A 15230-nucleotide genomic window follows, 5' to 3' on the forward strand; every position below is an offset into this window, starting at 1 on the left:
TGAACACTGAAGAAATGCTTCATAAACAGGCATGGGGGACAAAATAATCCACAAATAGGTTACATAATGCTATATTAACACTAAACTTTCTTCATGCTAATGAAAAAGGACAAACAACTTCAGAAAGACACTGGATTACAGAAGAAACTTCTGAACTAAATCAGCCGGTATACTTCAAAGATGTATTGACCTCTGTATGGAAACCCGGACATGTATTACATTGGAGAAGGGGTTTTGCCTTCGTTTCCACAGGAGAAGAAAAACTTCGGATACCATCAAAGTTGATCAAGATTCAAGTCGAAAAAGAAAAACCACTCAATGAGGAGAAATGACAGGTCATCCATCAAGGTGTATCTTATGAACTGTATAGAAACCTCACAAAGGAAAAAAAAAGGAAGTCTCACAAAGGAAAGGGAAGTGTATTGTTCTTATCTTCACAGGAAAACTCATCTCCAGGAAATAAAAGGACAAAGAATGGATAGATACTTAAAGAAGAGAGGATAGTTATCCAAAAAGAACCATCAAACAAAAGGAATTTGTCATATGGTAAACTCTAAAAATGTCTGTATATAAAATATATTTTCCTTTACTTCCTAGTCCCTATTCAATTAAACCAATGCTGGCTTTAGAGCCAGGTTTTCCTTTTCTCCTCTAAACCGAAAAAAAAATGTGAGTAACATAAAATTCAGAGTTTCTGCACCATATCACGAAGCCAATTGATATAATATGGAATAAGAGAAAATTTGGAAATTGTCATTTGTCTTTTCTTGGCTTTTTCTCTGAAAGTATAAATTCTGTCATAATTATTATTTTCCTTATTGGTGCCTTTCCTGGAATGCATTCATATTAAAGTTAAAATTTCTCGACTCACATTAATGTTGAAGTTCCCCCAGGCAATTAAGATCTTCCTAACAACAATCCGTGAACTCTCCAGAAAGGAATTGGGGCCCACCTCATTGAGTCCACTGGATCCATCTTGATTTGTTTGAACTGACACTTTGGCCAGAGCTTAAGGTACTGATTTCAATCAACACAAGGACTTCAATTAAGATAACGACTGCACCTTAGCCCTTCCATCAATCATCTCCCACCAAACATGGACTGAATATATGTGTTGCAGATAATTGCTCAAGACATTCACTACTCTAACATTGTCTTCCTACAGGACCCTATGAGGCTATGTCATCCCATTTCAGCAGGAAGTAACTTGAAGAAAACTACGCCCCCTTTCCACAGTGTTGACTCTAAGGATAATGTACACATAGTTAGGGGCAGTTTCCTATTGTTTAGGGTTGAGCTTGAAAGGAGGTGTTCAGGCTTTAGAGTTTAGATGGAATAGATATAGTTAGGATGTGATATAAGTAGATTATTATATCTTCTTATAATTCACCTTTATGATTGTTAATTATAGATAACTTACACTGTTAAGTTTAAATCCTCTTTAGATTAAAAGGAGAATTCTAGGGAGAAGCTCTGATTAGAGGTACACCTAACCATGCTCACTTGGGCATGGCTGAACTGATTGGGAAGCATTTCTGGGTAAGCCCTGCTCAAGTGCATACCTGGTCACTGGCTCCCTTGTGTGAGTATTTTACACCAATATATTACTGGTTATCAATCTATTTCTCTCTCCACTTTGTAATCATATATAGGGGTGTTCATCAAAGTCCAACTGGGCTGAAAAACACAGAGGTGAACATGGAACATGTCTTCTAGCTTTAAATTAGATGGTGACTACGTCTCATTCAATTGATGGGAACTTGACTTCAAAATCCAAGGCACCTCACTAATTGCACAAAGGGGAGGGGAGGGTTCAGGAAATAGGAATTCTTGCCAGTCTAAGTATTTTTATTATATATTATAAATACCTTATATCACATATCCAGTTTTTTATTTGCTTGGAGAGCCCTGAATAACATCACTGGCTTCTGTAGCTAAAGTAGAATTTCCTTTGTTTCCTTCTAATGACAACTCTTCTGTTAAATAACACTCAAATTTGTTCAGTAATACATTGGCAATAGGTGGACAGATACATATGTTCTTTCCAAAATATTCCCTAAGATAGTTGTCTATGTAGGTCTTCAGAGCAACATCCCCTCATATGAAATCACCACTATATTTACACAGTACACTAACTCTCACTTCATGTGAGTTTTCTTTTCTTTTTATTTGAATGAGAAACAAGATTGTTTTACATGTCAATCCCAGTTCCCTCTCCCTCCCCCCGCTCTGCTACCACTCCCCTCAACTAAAACCCTATCACATTACCCTTTCTGCTCCACAGGGAGGATGAGGCCTTCAATGGGGGTCTTCAGAGTCTGTCATATCCTTTGGGGTAGGACCTAGGACCACCCCTGTGTGTGCTTTGGCTCAGGGAGTATCCCAACCAAAAAATACAAGATATCAACAAATCTTTCAAGGAACAGTTAAAGTGAGTTTTCAACACAATACATTGCAAAAATTATTCTTGATTGTAGTTCCATATCGAATTTTTATGTAACATTTTTCTTGATTATTCAGAAAATTTACATTATATACCACAATTATACCCAATTCCCAATCCTCCCAATCTTCCCAGGTGTGCCGCCCCACACATATGACCTCCCCCACACCAAGAAAGGAAGAAGAAAAAAATTCAAATTTGTGTTGTTTACATTCGTGAGTATTGGAACATGGTCAAATTCTCAGTGGCCAGCCCCTTAAAGAAAACTGAGTCTTTCCCCACCTGCCACTTCAACAGAAGCCATCAACTGTGGAGAGCTGTGGTGATATCTTCTTGTTTGTACTAATAATGCCTGTTTGTAGATCAGAGATTGGAGCTTGCCACTAGCTAACCACAGAGGTTTGTCAGACATACAGGAAGTGAGATATCTGGGGAGAAAAAGAATATGAGGAGGAAGAAATAGGAATTTCCTCTCTTGTCTGCTGAGTTGCTAATGAGGTAAGGAATGGCCATGGCTTGCTCCTTCTCTCTGATCACTCAGCATTTTCCTCTATATCTGACTCCTGGTTTTTATTATTTACAAACATTAAGAACTCCATTTACAGAGAGCCATATACTTGAGCATACTTATCACAATTTTTAAGACTTCCACTATGACTCTGCAGACATCAATACCACTGCACAGCTAACTGCCATGTCCATTACACTAAATAGGGGCACTTTTATAGAATTCTGCCTAGTTTCTAGAACATTTCAGACCACAGATATCTACAAGCTCTCTGGCATCAGAATGGGGCATGGTTCATTCTCAGAAAGGTCAATGCAGACCACAGCCTTCTGCCACAACATGGGCCACAGACAGATTTTTTGTAGAATTATGATGAAAGTAGAAGTGAAAAGAACCATATTTGTGGTTATATCAGAATTAAAATAAAGTTTATATATCTATAGCACATCCACAGAAAAACTCACTCACCTTTGTGTGCACACTGATAGAGATGAAAGAATAATTTCTTCTTTAGTGTATTCATTCTATCTTTGAACAGCTCTTCCTTTCTGTAGTCTTGAGAGCGGGTCTGGGGATAGGTAGGAATTGGGAGAGATTGGCCTAGAGTAGCTAGGAGTGATCCTATTGATCACATAAGACAGAATGCATAAATCTGTGTCTGGCATACTTCAGAGTGCTTCTTTGTTATTAATTTATAAAACTGACACAATACTCAGTGGATACAATAATATGAATGTATCACTTAGTCATAAATTCGCAAATTGCCTATAATTCAACAGATCAAATTAGGACTGCTTCAGCGGGAATTTAAATATATGGTGTAACACGAAGTCTTAGTCAATTTTTTCTATTGGCTCATGTTATATTTACTACTTACCACTTATACAACCTCTATTAACGATTAGTTTCACAAAGTGTGTCATTTGAATGAGCCACAAATATTTGGCAGACAACAGCAGTTTTCTAGTATGTCAAACAAAAATAATGAATATTTGGCAAAAGGTAAGATAGCTTACTATACTATGCAGGTCCCTTTTGAAGATAATTCTGTATTCCTGGAACACAAATTTTATATGGAAATTCTGGATTTTTTTCAATTTTTTAATTTAAATTCTTTAATAACTACTCATATTTACATATCCATCCCCCCATTCCCTGGAAATTCTAGCTGAGTTAATTTCTCTCTTCTGGAAGGTCCTCAGGATACCTTTTCCACTCAATTCACATCTTGATGACATTCCAATTTCCTATAAAGTTCATATGCTGGGTAGAATCTCATCTCACAGTTTCTACCACAGGTTTTAAGTTTTCTTTTCACAGTAGCTCAATAGTTCACAGCAATTATATGATTAGTAATCTATTTCTACAGAATAAACAGTCAATATTCTAACCACACACAAAAATATGCATTGACTTTTCTCTCACATACTGGTAAATTGGTGTTTGGTTGACTTAGTATGAGATATGAATGTCACTGAGGCATGTTCCTCATTAACAACCATGTAACTATGTGGTCATATAAATTTATATTCCTCCCAGAAAAAAAATACAAAGATCACAGTCCAAAGTTAACCATGCAAACACATTTCACCTCCATATCTGTTTCATACCGGACACCATACCATAGCAAAGACTCATGGTCTAGTCATAATGTGACTCAAAAATTTTTAAAAATTTTGCGCACTTCTGCACAAGACTGTGGACTTTCACAATCTTCTAACACAGCACCATTATATCCAAGAAGAAATTTCTCAGTGTAGCCTCTCCAGTCATCCCAAGGCATATATGCAGCCTTATTTGTCTGCACAGCCTTCCAACCAACAAGAGTCTCAAAGTAATATCTTAAAAGCCCTCACTGGCTGTTTTACTTCGATTGGAACCCTCTTGTCATGACATAGTGATTGCTGTTGAAAATCAAACATCAATAGCCTCAGGTGACAACTGATAAAAGTAAGAGTATCTAACTAAACTGAAAGTAAGTATAATTATTTTTATTATTTTTTGATGGGTTTTTCATATGTAGTCATGGATGGCTTGGAACTCAGAGACTCTGATGTCTGTCTCTGAGTGCTGTAATTAAGGTTATATACCCCAATAGTTCGCTTGAGTTCTTTTTTTTATTCAGTAAACTGCCTAGCATATCACTGACCACAGAAGGCTTCACCGCCCTTAATTAACAATGGAGAAAATTCTGCAATATGTGATCATGGACCAACATGACAACTCAGGTTCCATTACAAAGGTTTCAATTTCACATCAAATATTTGCCATCACATTCACTGAAACACCACAGCAAGACTACTTCTACCTGGATTAGAGAGTAGATCAGGTCTTTAAGGTTTGACTCTCTTGCTCTTTTTCCTAAGCTCCTATCTGTGGTCTGTGAGGGCACTTGTCCTCTCTTTATCCCTATTTCCTAGCAGCACACAGTCGGAATTGAAATATCTTCTTTTTATCTGGAACAGACTGTGGACATGGTTGTTTCAGCCTGCTCTCCCTGACTCAAGAAACAGTTCATGTTTTCCATTCTCAGTGTGATATACTCTTTCATCCTCCACCAAGCATATATTTATTGAAATGCTCCCACTTGCTCTCTGGAAGAAATCAGGGTGCTATGATAAAATGCCACAGCAAAGGCAACTTAAGAGAGCAAGGATTTATTTGGCACCACTTCTCCAAACTACAGTTGATCATTGCAGTAAATTATTTCAAGGTGATAAGAATTTGAAGAAGAGAATGACATTATAGCCCAAGAAATGAGTGGTTTGCTATGAATGAGTATATACATGTTAGTATTCAGCTTGCTTTCTCATTTTATAGGCCAAGATCCCCTTTCCATGAAATTATTTTGATCAAAATTAAATGAGTTATCCCAACTCAATTAACTAAAGACAAGCTCTTTTAGACATATTGTCTAAAAGGAATCCTAAATCCAAATAATGTGTCTTAGATGTCCCTTGCAGCCTGATTCATCTGTGTGAATTTGAAAATTCCTACTAACCATTAACATTTTCTACTTGATAGACTCTATAGCTTCACTCGGACTGCATTTACCAGGCTATCAGTGCAGGATTTCCAAGGGTCATTCCCAGAGGTCAGGTGATTTACTCCATCACTGATCTGTTCTTATAAACCCCATATGGGCTTAAGTGGGAACTTGAAACCATTTGAGGTGTTAAACTTAAGTGTTTAGAAAACATCCCTTTTTCCTGGGTTCCAATTGTTGAGTTAATAAGATAAAATGTATTGAGACCAAGCAGATCTAGCATAGGTTCTAAAGAAGAAAAACAGATTATATTTTCCTAGGCATACCAGAGTCTCCCTAAAACTCGTGATAAATTGCTTCACCCATGAAGCTGTCTGCAACACTGAGTCTCTACTTCAAAATAACCAGAATGTTTCCTGTTTCTTCATAACACTGACAATTTTTTAGGCAGAAAAACCCACAGGATTCCTTTTTTCTACAGATCAGATCCAGTGAATTCACCAGCACAGACACTGAACTGAGCAAGCTCTTTTTTTCTCACCATGCTTGACCCGCACTCTTGGCCATGTATTCCTCACACTGTCCTACTGCTGACCCTACTGCTGGGATTCACAGGTAAGTATGTACCAGGAGTAGAGTTATCTCCCTATCACTGGCTACAGCTGCATATATATATATATATATTATATATATATATATATATATATATATATTATATAATACAGCTCCAGGTAAACATCAAACTGCCATAGGAGTGAAATTCTGAATATTGTTTTTTTTTCTATAGGCAGACTTATAAGTAGTGCTCTGTGAGTCCATCCTTTGACAAAAGTACCTTTCAGTAGAATCACACTTAAGTCACTGTACCTCTGAAGGACAACAGACCAGTCTAGTCAGTTCCAAAACAGGTGATGGTCTGGCTCCATAATCATTACTGAGTGTTCACTTACTGACGCACTGAAGCTGATAGGAAGGTCAGAGACAGGACTATGGGTGAAGTGTCTCTGGAAATGTTCTGTCACCATTCCTTGTCACTTAGATTCTTCATTCTGCTCTCTGTCCTCTATTTCCTTCCTCATTTGAATTTGTTCATCTCACTGAGTGCTTCTGTTTTGAGAGACTGCACTGATATTTGGTTACCAGTGCCTATATTCTGTTAGTAGGTTGAAATGACATGACAGGATACCATAAGCTGGTTACCAAAAACATAGACATTCATTTCTTCACAGTTCTGGAGGATGGAATCAAGGAGTCTTGATGTCCACTAAGCTAATTTCTTCTAGGAGGCCTCTCTTGTTATAAATGGTACCTTTTTTATCAGTCTTCCTGCATTAGCATACCTCAACTTATCTGTGTAGTTCTGCTCCATTTTCTTTAAGATTCACCTGAATGACCTTCATTGACCTTTACTTCTTTAAAGACTCTGTTGCACATTATGAGGTACTGGGGTTATGACTTTGATAAGTAGAGTAGAAACAATTCATCCATAACATGTAGCTACACATTCTTTGTCTTCTTGATCTTCCCTAGTGAGCTTTGTTTTCTGTATTCTCTTGGCAATCAGGATTATTAACACCCTGGGTACTCCCTTCTCAGGGTTCCCAAAAGGCTCTTTTTCCTCTTTGACCATGAGGAAAATTTGAGGGCTTCAGATCAGGTATTAACATCTCTCAGGTTCTGCACTTTGGTAAGGTGTTATGTCATCTAAATGTCATAGAAGTTGAAATTTCAAAATATCCTCATTACACTCTCACTGCATACTATCAATTAGTCTTTGAAGACTTAAGCACTTCCTAAACATTTTAAAAATTTTTCTCAAATCAATGTATAATTATGACAATCTCATCTTTTTTTGAAGCTCCCTTTTTCTATTCATGGACTCTGTTTCTTTAAATGAACCCAATACTAAATATGTAAATAACAATTTTGATCAGTCCACATAATGTTATCTGAACAAGACAATATCAATAAACTTATAATATATCATTTTTAGAGATTGTGAGTCCTTGTTATATATCTTCAGTAGTGTTTTATCCATGCTTTGCTTTATGGCTGTCTCCCTACCAGAATAACGTGTATTCCTACAGTCTCCATTGGGACAGAGAAGCCAGCAGATTCTAAAATGTGATATTTAGTGCAACTTCTGATTTTATTAACAAATTTTACTGCAGTATTGGGAAGTGGTCTAGCACAAATGTTATACTTTGAGTCTGAAATACACCCAAAACTTCACGTATAAAAGCCTTTGTTAGACACTAATGGCCCTACTCTGAAAGAATATTGGGTGTTTAGAAGGTAAGGTAGAGATGAGAAACATTGTTCCATTATACACTGTCCTCAGGAACAGGCTCTGCCTCACCTGATACCACAGCAATGGAGCCAGTCAGCCTTCTGATCTTTCAACTCTCTGAAACATTGACCAAAGAAAATGTTTCTTCTTCTGAAATGCTGATCCCAGGTATTTTTCAAATCAATAGAAAGCTAATTTAGCAAGCTATAATAATATCTATATTCCCTTCCGTATGTAGAGCTAGATCTAGCCTCATGACACAATGCATATAATCCAGTGTCAAGGAAGGCTCCATGGTCCAGAAAATCAACTGAAAATTTACATTCCAAAGTCAGGAACGCTCACCATGTCATAGATACTGTGCCAAGTACTCCAAGGCTCTACCTAATGTGGATGATCTTCTCTTGTCACATTGCCATAAACACAGAAAAATAACTAGAAGCACAAACAACAATGTCTACAGCTGTAGCTTAAACTCAGGCTGTCTGAAAGAAGTCTTGGGATTACGTTTGTACATAAATTACCAATTTAAAATGGGATTCAGTGATGAAGGAAGATTACACACTGAGCAAAACATAAGTAGGGAAGAAGGTTTTGGATACTGACTAGGAGCTACATGTTCTTGGGGAACATGTGCTGCACTGGAGAATGCAAGTGGTAGCATAGTCACCCATGTGGAGATTAGAATCTACTAGGGAAAATGACAATGATTAAGTAAAAACATGAAACTATGATATTTTAAAAAGTGGTACATGTCCAATTATCCAGAGAAATTGAAGGCTATTTGGAGAGTTATATATTGAAAACTGGATGTGTGTGTGTACATCACTGAAAAGAGGAAGTTTGAGTAAAGATAAAAAGAAAATGTGAGAGAGAATGGGGCACATGGCTCAGAATTCTAGAAGAAGAACTTTCCACAAAGCAGTATCTTGTCAAAGACCCTATGAAGAGCCTGTTATGTTCATGGACAAAGCTTTTATTCCAGGTGAGTGGGAGCCACTGCAAGATTGAAACAGAGAAGCACCATGGTATGGCATGTCTTTTAAACTGATTTTTCATCTCATGATTGAACACTGACTTTCGCAGGACATATAGAAGAAGGATATTGCATGTCACCAAATGATAGAGGGTGACTTGCACAGCACAGTGATGGAGAGAAAATGGGAAAAGGTCAGATTTTGGATGGGTGCTGACTTGGAGGCTACAAAATTTTCTGAAGAATCAGACTTAATGTGGTGGTGCAGTCACTACTGGGCTTGGGGCACCAGCATCTGAAAGAAGAAATGAGCTTCATGTGAAATCCATAGGTCATGTCAGGAGCTTATTTTTGGACATGTTCACCCTGAGATGTTTACTTCACTTAGAAAGCCCCTCAAGTATATCACTGGACAAACAACTTCAGAGTCACAGAGTATGGTGCTGTACTCCAGGTCTTCCTTCTATGATTATTTATATTACTTTATTAACATTTCAGCATCCCTTTTCCCATCTTTCACAGACTTTAAAGATCAAACCACCCAAGGATGATGGCATACCAGACCCTGCCCTGTAAAGATATGAGGTCTCTTGGAGAAGGGCGATTTGAAATATGATTCATGTACAATGTGTGTTCCTGAATCATTGATACCTTGTAATCTTTTCTTCAAATACTTTTCCAGGAATTTAATAACCATAATGATCTTTGGGATCTGTTGCTAGAATTATTTGGTTCTTTAGAAGGCATCATGCAGCCTTGTCATCTTCATGTTTCCTGTGCTCTACTTCAAGATACACATATCTGTTGATCACTTTTCTGCTACATTGATGAAAAGGTCCTTATAGTAAGAAAACTTTTGAAGACTTCTCCAAAATTGCCTGCTGTGCAATGCAAGTTTTTTTCCAGTCTGGAACTGTAGTACAGTACCCCTGTACTTTTCAGCTGTGATTAATAACTTTGCCACAGTGTTTTACATAGTTAATTCAAAGAGAACCATGATTCACAAATAACTCACATAAGTGAGAACAACTGTGAATACACAGCAGAGGGAAATGGGTGTCCAATCTGTAGGTATTCCAACAGTGGGAGTGATGGCATCAGTGAAATGATATTTCTTCTGTAGCTAAAGATTTATTCTCAAATGTAGGAAAGTGCCTTTGACCTAGGAAGACCTAGGATATCAGGATGACTTGGCCTAGCACAGCCAAAGGCATGAGTCCATAACCTGCTACATTTTTTCATCTGAGCTTTAGCAAGACAACACACTAAAATAGGTCCTAGCGGCAGAGTGGTAGCATGCCCATCAGTTCCCAGTCCTACCATTAACAGGTAACACAGATTGAAGATCACGTAACCTTTGACAAAAGAGATCCCACAACCTTTATTCTTATTCTTATGTAACATCCTCTATTCTCCTCCTTGTGGAAAAGCTTTTCTTCTACATCATTAGGGCAATTGAAAGGATTGAGTATTTCTGTGTTGTTCTTCTGATGGATAAGTTGAATATTGAGGTTGCAAACCCTGTACTAGTGTCCTAGGATTTCTGTGAACTCAAAATAAGGATGTGATGGACTGTCTGAAATTTCATTACCAAACCAGTATAAAGTCAGAAACAGGTTTTGGTGTTTCTCCCAAGCAAAGCTGCTGTGCAGACTCCAGCTCATCTCTTTAAACCAGCTGAAGCCTGTAAGGACTGTGTACTTCCACTAGCTATGATTGCTCACATTCATGCAAACAGAATTAGCTGAGATTGTCAAATTCATTCTCCAAAGCAGTTTTCTGTGCTCTCCACCCAGAAACACAAGGTTCTAGTCCCTTACTTGATGATTTGCTTCACTTCTCCATACTTTGCCTCAAAGTGAATACAGCTGGCTACTTCTTTAATTCTTTGTGAGAGATAACATAGTTCTTGGACATGGCAGAATGACATTCAAATGGACTCACATTTACCATTTTGCATTTATAGAATTATCTTTTCAAACTACTTTACAAGTGCTAAAATATTATTTCATTTTAGTTTATTAATATTATGGTAGACTATCTGTACCAACTAGAAATTTTGCATATGAATGGGTATCACATATATTTCATGTTTAGGCAAGACTACTGGAAAAGTAAGCCATAAATACTGTTTCTATTTTTTGTTTTTTTCTTGTCTCAAAATTATAGGTTCCAGTGATTAGTAAAATTTGAAGTTAAGATTCTATTTTTAAAACTTTTTATTAAATCCCTTCATAAAATGTGAAAGTTGCTTTGTTTTTTAGGATTTTCAGATAGAACAAATTATAGAACTTTGAGTAAATTGGTTATATATATTTGCAAACACCTATGCCAAAATATAAATTCCTATATAAGTTTACATAAACTAACTCATACCCATTATTTTATTATTTTAATCAGGAAGTATTCCATGACTATCCACTTATTTTCTAGATGTGACATTAGCTCATTACGCAAGTTCTTTTTTGCTTTTGGATTAAGTTATCTAGGGAAGCTGATCTTCTCTATTGGGTATCCTAATTTGAGACCTACAGTAACTGTGTAGTCTAAGCCCATTCTCTGTCCTTTGCTGCAGCCCCTGTTGAGTGACCTTTAGTACATCTATTAATGAGAACCACTAAAGTGGACTATTAAAACCAAAATTTTCCCACATCTAAGTGGAAGCTACTAGCTCAGGGTGCTTCATGAAATTTCAACAATCATTATACTACAAAACCTTGTATTGTCACTTACAACTTCCTTCCTTCCTTCCTTCCTTCCTTCCTTCCTTCCTTCCTTCCTTCCTTCCTTCCTTCCTTCCTTCCTTCTTTCCTTATTTACTTTTATTTAAATTTAGTTTTACATTCCAAATAAAGTTCTCCCTCCCACCCATTCCTCGGCCACCATGGCCCACAACTCTTCCTTAGCCTACCCCCTGTTCACTCCTCTGAACAGGTAATGGCTCCCAAGGGGAGTTGACTTAGTCTGGCACATTAAGTTGGGGCAGGACCAAGCCTCCCCCTTCTGGGTTAGGGCCTAGCTTGGCATCCCACCGTAGAAAATTTGCTGCAACAAGCTAGCTCATGCACCAGGGATAGAACCTGGTCCTATTGCCAGGAGGCCCTCAGAAATCTCAAACTTCATAAAAGTGTCCCATACATGGATGGCCTAGTTCAGTCCCATGGAGGATAGTCAGCTGTTGGTCAAGATTTCATGAGTTTCCACGAGCTTGGTTTTGCAATCTTTGAAGATTTCTCCATCATGGTCTTGACCTCCCTTGCTCAGGGTTGCAATAGCTGTGAAGAAACACCATGACCACCGAAACTCTTATAAAGGAGAACATTATTTGGGGTGGTTAAAAGTTTCAGGGGTTTGGCTCATTATCATCCTGCTGCATTCCTGAAGACACTGTGTTGGAGAATGAGCTCAGACTCTTACACATTGATCCACTGGTAGCAGGAAGTGAATTGTGTGTCACACTGAGCATATCTTGAGCTAAGGAGACCTAAAAGCCCACCCCCATCTTACATACTACCTCTATCAGGCCAAACCTACTCAAACACAACCATACCTCCTAACAGTACCTATCCCTATGAGCTTATCAGGGCAAATTACCTTAACAATACCACTTCCCTCAAACAGTTTAAGTTTACTTCAATTATCACTTGTTTATAATCCTAGTTTGAAGGATATTACAGAAGAATTCACATATGTAGAAACACAAATAAGTATGGTATTTCCAAATACAACATGTTACACATAATAACTCAAGCAAAAGGCATCTACACAGCACACTTCCTTCCTCACATTTGTCCAGTCATATTTATGCTTTCAACCACGGAGTGATTCTGTCTGCTGAGCACGCTCATATCTGTTAATCAGGAGAGATTAACACATAAGAAATGAACTACCTCTAGCTTCGTCTACAGAGGGTAATCACTGTTTTCAACCTCAAGCTAAGTCCAACTGAAACCCATTTAGTGATGCAGACTAGAGAGCTCATAATTTTAAATTCAGGCTTGGCACAGATAAACTACTATCACATAGGTAACAAGAAATAAACCAAGGAACTGGGCGAAGCAGGAAGGGCTCTGACTTTGTGGCTCTTCTATGATGTCATTTATTTCCTGGGTTACTATGAACGCAAATCTAAAAACATTTTCCCTAGATTTGCAAGGTTTCTAGAGGAAGCTAGCAGGAGCAGATAACAGAAAATATAAAACATTTTGACAATTGTTTTATTTTGCCCTGATTGAGTATCTATCTGGCCTTGCTCTTCCTAATTTACTGGTGGATATCTTTGCTGAATTGTTGAGATAAAAGAACAAAGGCTACTAAACAAGAAAAAGGACAAACCCTGGGAAACAAATATGAATGTGAAAAGGATAAACAGTTGATGTCTATGGCTGGGACACAGCCATGACCTTATAGTAGAGCAGATCCTTAGTGTGGTTGAAGCTGTGGTATTGATCCCAAGCACCACAGTAAACAACGACAATGGGGATATCTAAGAAGGTTCCTCAAATTGTTATGTCACCAGTGGCAGCATCACAATGTCACCCTTGTCTTCTTGCTTCTTTGTAGCAAAACCATCTCCTCATGTTGTCATGGGTCCAGAAGTCAGATCCACACCTGAGGAGACAGTGAGCTTCACATGCAAGTCCAGTGGGCTTCTACCCTGGGAACATCATACTGAAGTGGTTCAAAGATGGAAATAAGCTCTCTCACTTCCAAACTGCTGTGCACCCCAAAGGAAAAAGCACCTCCTACAATATCTCCAGCACAGCCAAGGTCATGCTGGTTGCTCGGGATATACACTCTCAGATTATCTGTGAGGTGGCTCATGTCACCCTGCAAGGAGGCCCTCTCCTTGGGACTGCCAACTTGTCTGACACTATCCGAGGTAAATTATTCTGAATCCCAGCTCAAGTTCATATCTGTTTGGAATGATTTTGGCCATAGTTCCCAGTACACATTCATGCACGCAATGGGGCCCATAGACTGTGATCGGCACATAAAGGAAATTATATTTATGTTAACAAAAGTAATGACACCTACAAAGATTATGAGCCATAACCCTCATTCCTGGTATTTTCCTACATTTTTACTGTTATTATTGGTTTTCCTGTGTATCTGGGTGTTGTGCTTATTGACTTCACTTATTAGGACACTCACCCTGTGCACCTATGTGTTAGGAGCTATGTTTAGGGGCTCTACTCTGGCACAAATACTGATCCTGTCCCCATAATGAACTTGCAATGCAGATTGATCCCCCATAACTCAGATTCTTCTGGTATCTGTCTGCCTAGATTCTTTCTGTCTCAGCTTCTGCTTGTATTGTTTCAGTTGCACCCATTGTGGATATCAGCCAACAGCCATCAGTTACATGGAAGCAGAAAAATGTCACCTGCCAGGTGAAGGAGTTCTACCCTTCCAGTCTTGGGTTGATTTGGTTAGAGAATGGAAATGTATCCCGGATGGAAAGGCCTTCTACACTAACAGTAAACAAAGATGGAACCTACAGCTGGACCAGCTGGTTAATGGTGAACAGATGTGCCGATGAGGAGAACCTGGTACTCACCTGCCTGGTGGAGCATAATGGACAGCCACCAGTCATTAAAACCCATACTGTGGTGGTCAGTGCACAGCAGAGGGAGCAAGGCATTGATACCAAGTCTGGTGAGTCTCCACCTTCTTTGATGTTTGTAAATGTTGCCATTTTTTGAATGTCAAAGGTAGCATTTGTGCCTATTTTATGATAATTCTAATATCTACAAACCAAGTTATATGTTGTCACCTTTATTGCCAACTTCTCCTGGGTCTCATACATCTCTACAGTAATGTATTGACATTCAAAGATAATAAATAAGGGAGACAGAAAGGCATTATCCTACCCTAGAATCCTTTCTCTTGGGTTTTTTATCTAACATTTGTTATATCCTCATGTTCAACTTCTTCATTTTCAATATCTTCCATGTCTCCATTCCCCTTTACACTTTTCCATGAACAGCTACGTCCTCACTCAGTGTCAGACCTTCTGACATCCTG

General features: G+C 38.2%; 1 pseudogene; it reads left to right on the forward strand.

Moving 5' to 3' along the window:
* The first annotated feature begins 9112 nt into the window (after nt 1–9112).
* On the forward strand, nt 9113–14908 carry LOC100753401 (annotated as a pseudogene).
* Nucleotides 14909–15230: the final 322 nt, after the last annotated feature.

This window comes from Cricetulus griseus, chromosome 2, assembly GCF_003668045.3.
Source record: "Cricetulus griseus strain 17A/GY chromosome 2, alternate assembly CriGri-PICRH-1.0, whole genome shotgun sequence".
In the NCBI taxonomy this organism is placed as follows: domain Eukaryota; kingdom Metazoa; phylum Chordata; class Mammalia; order Rodentia; family Cricetidae; genus Cricetulus; species Cricetulus griseus.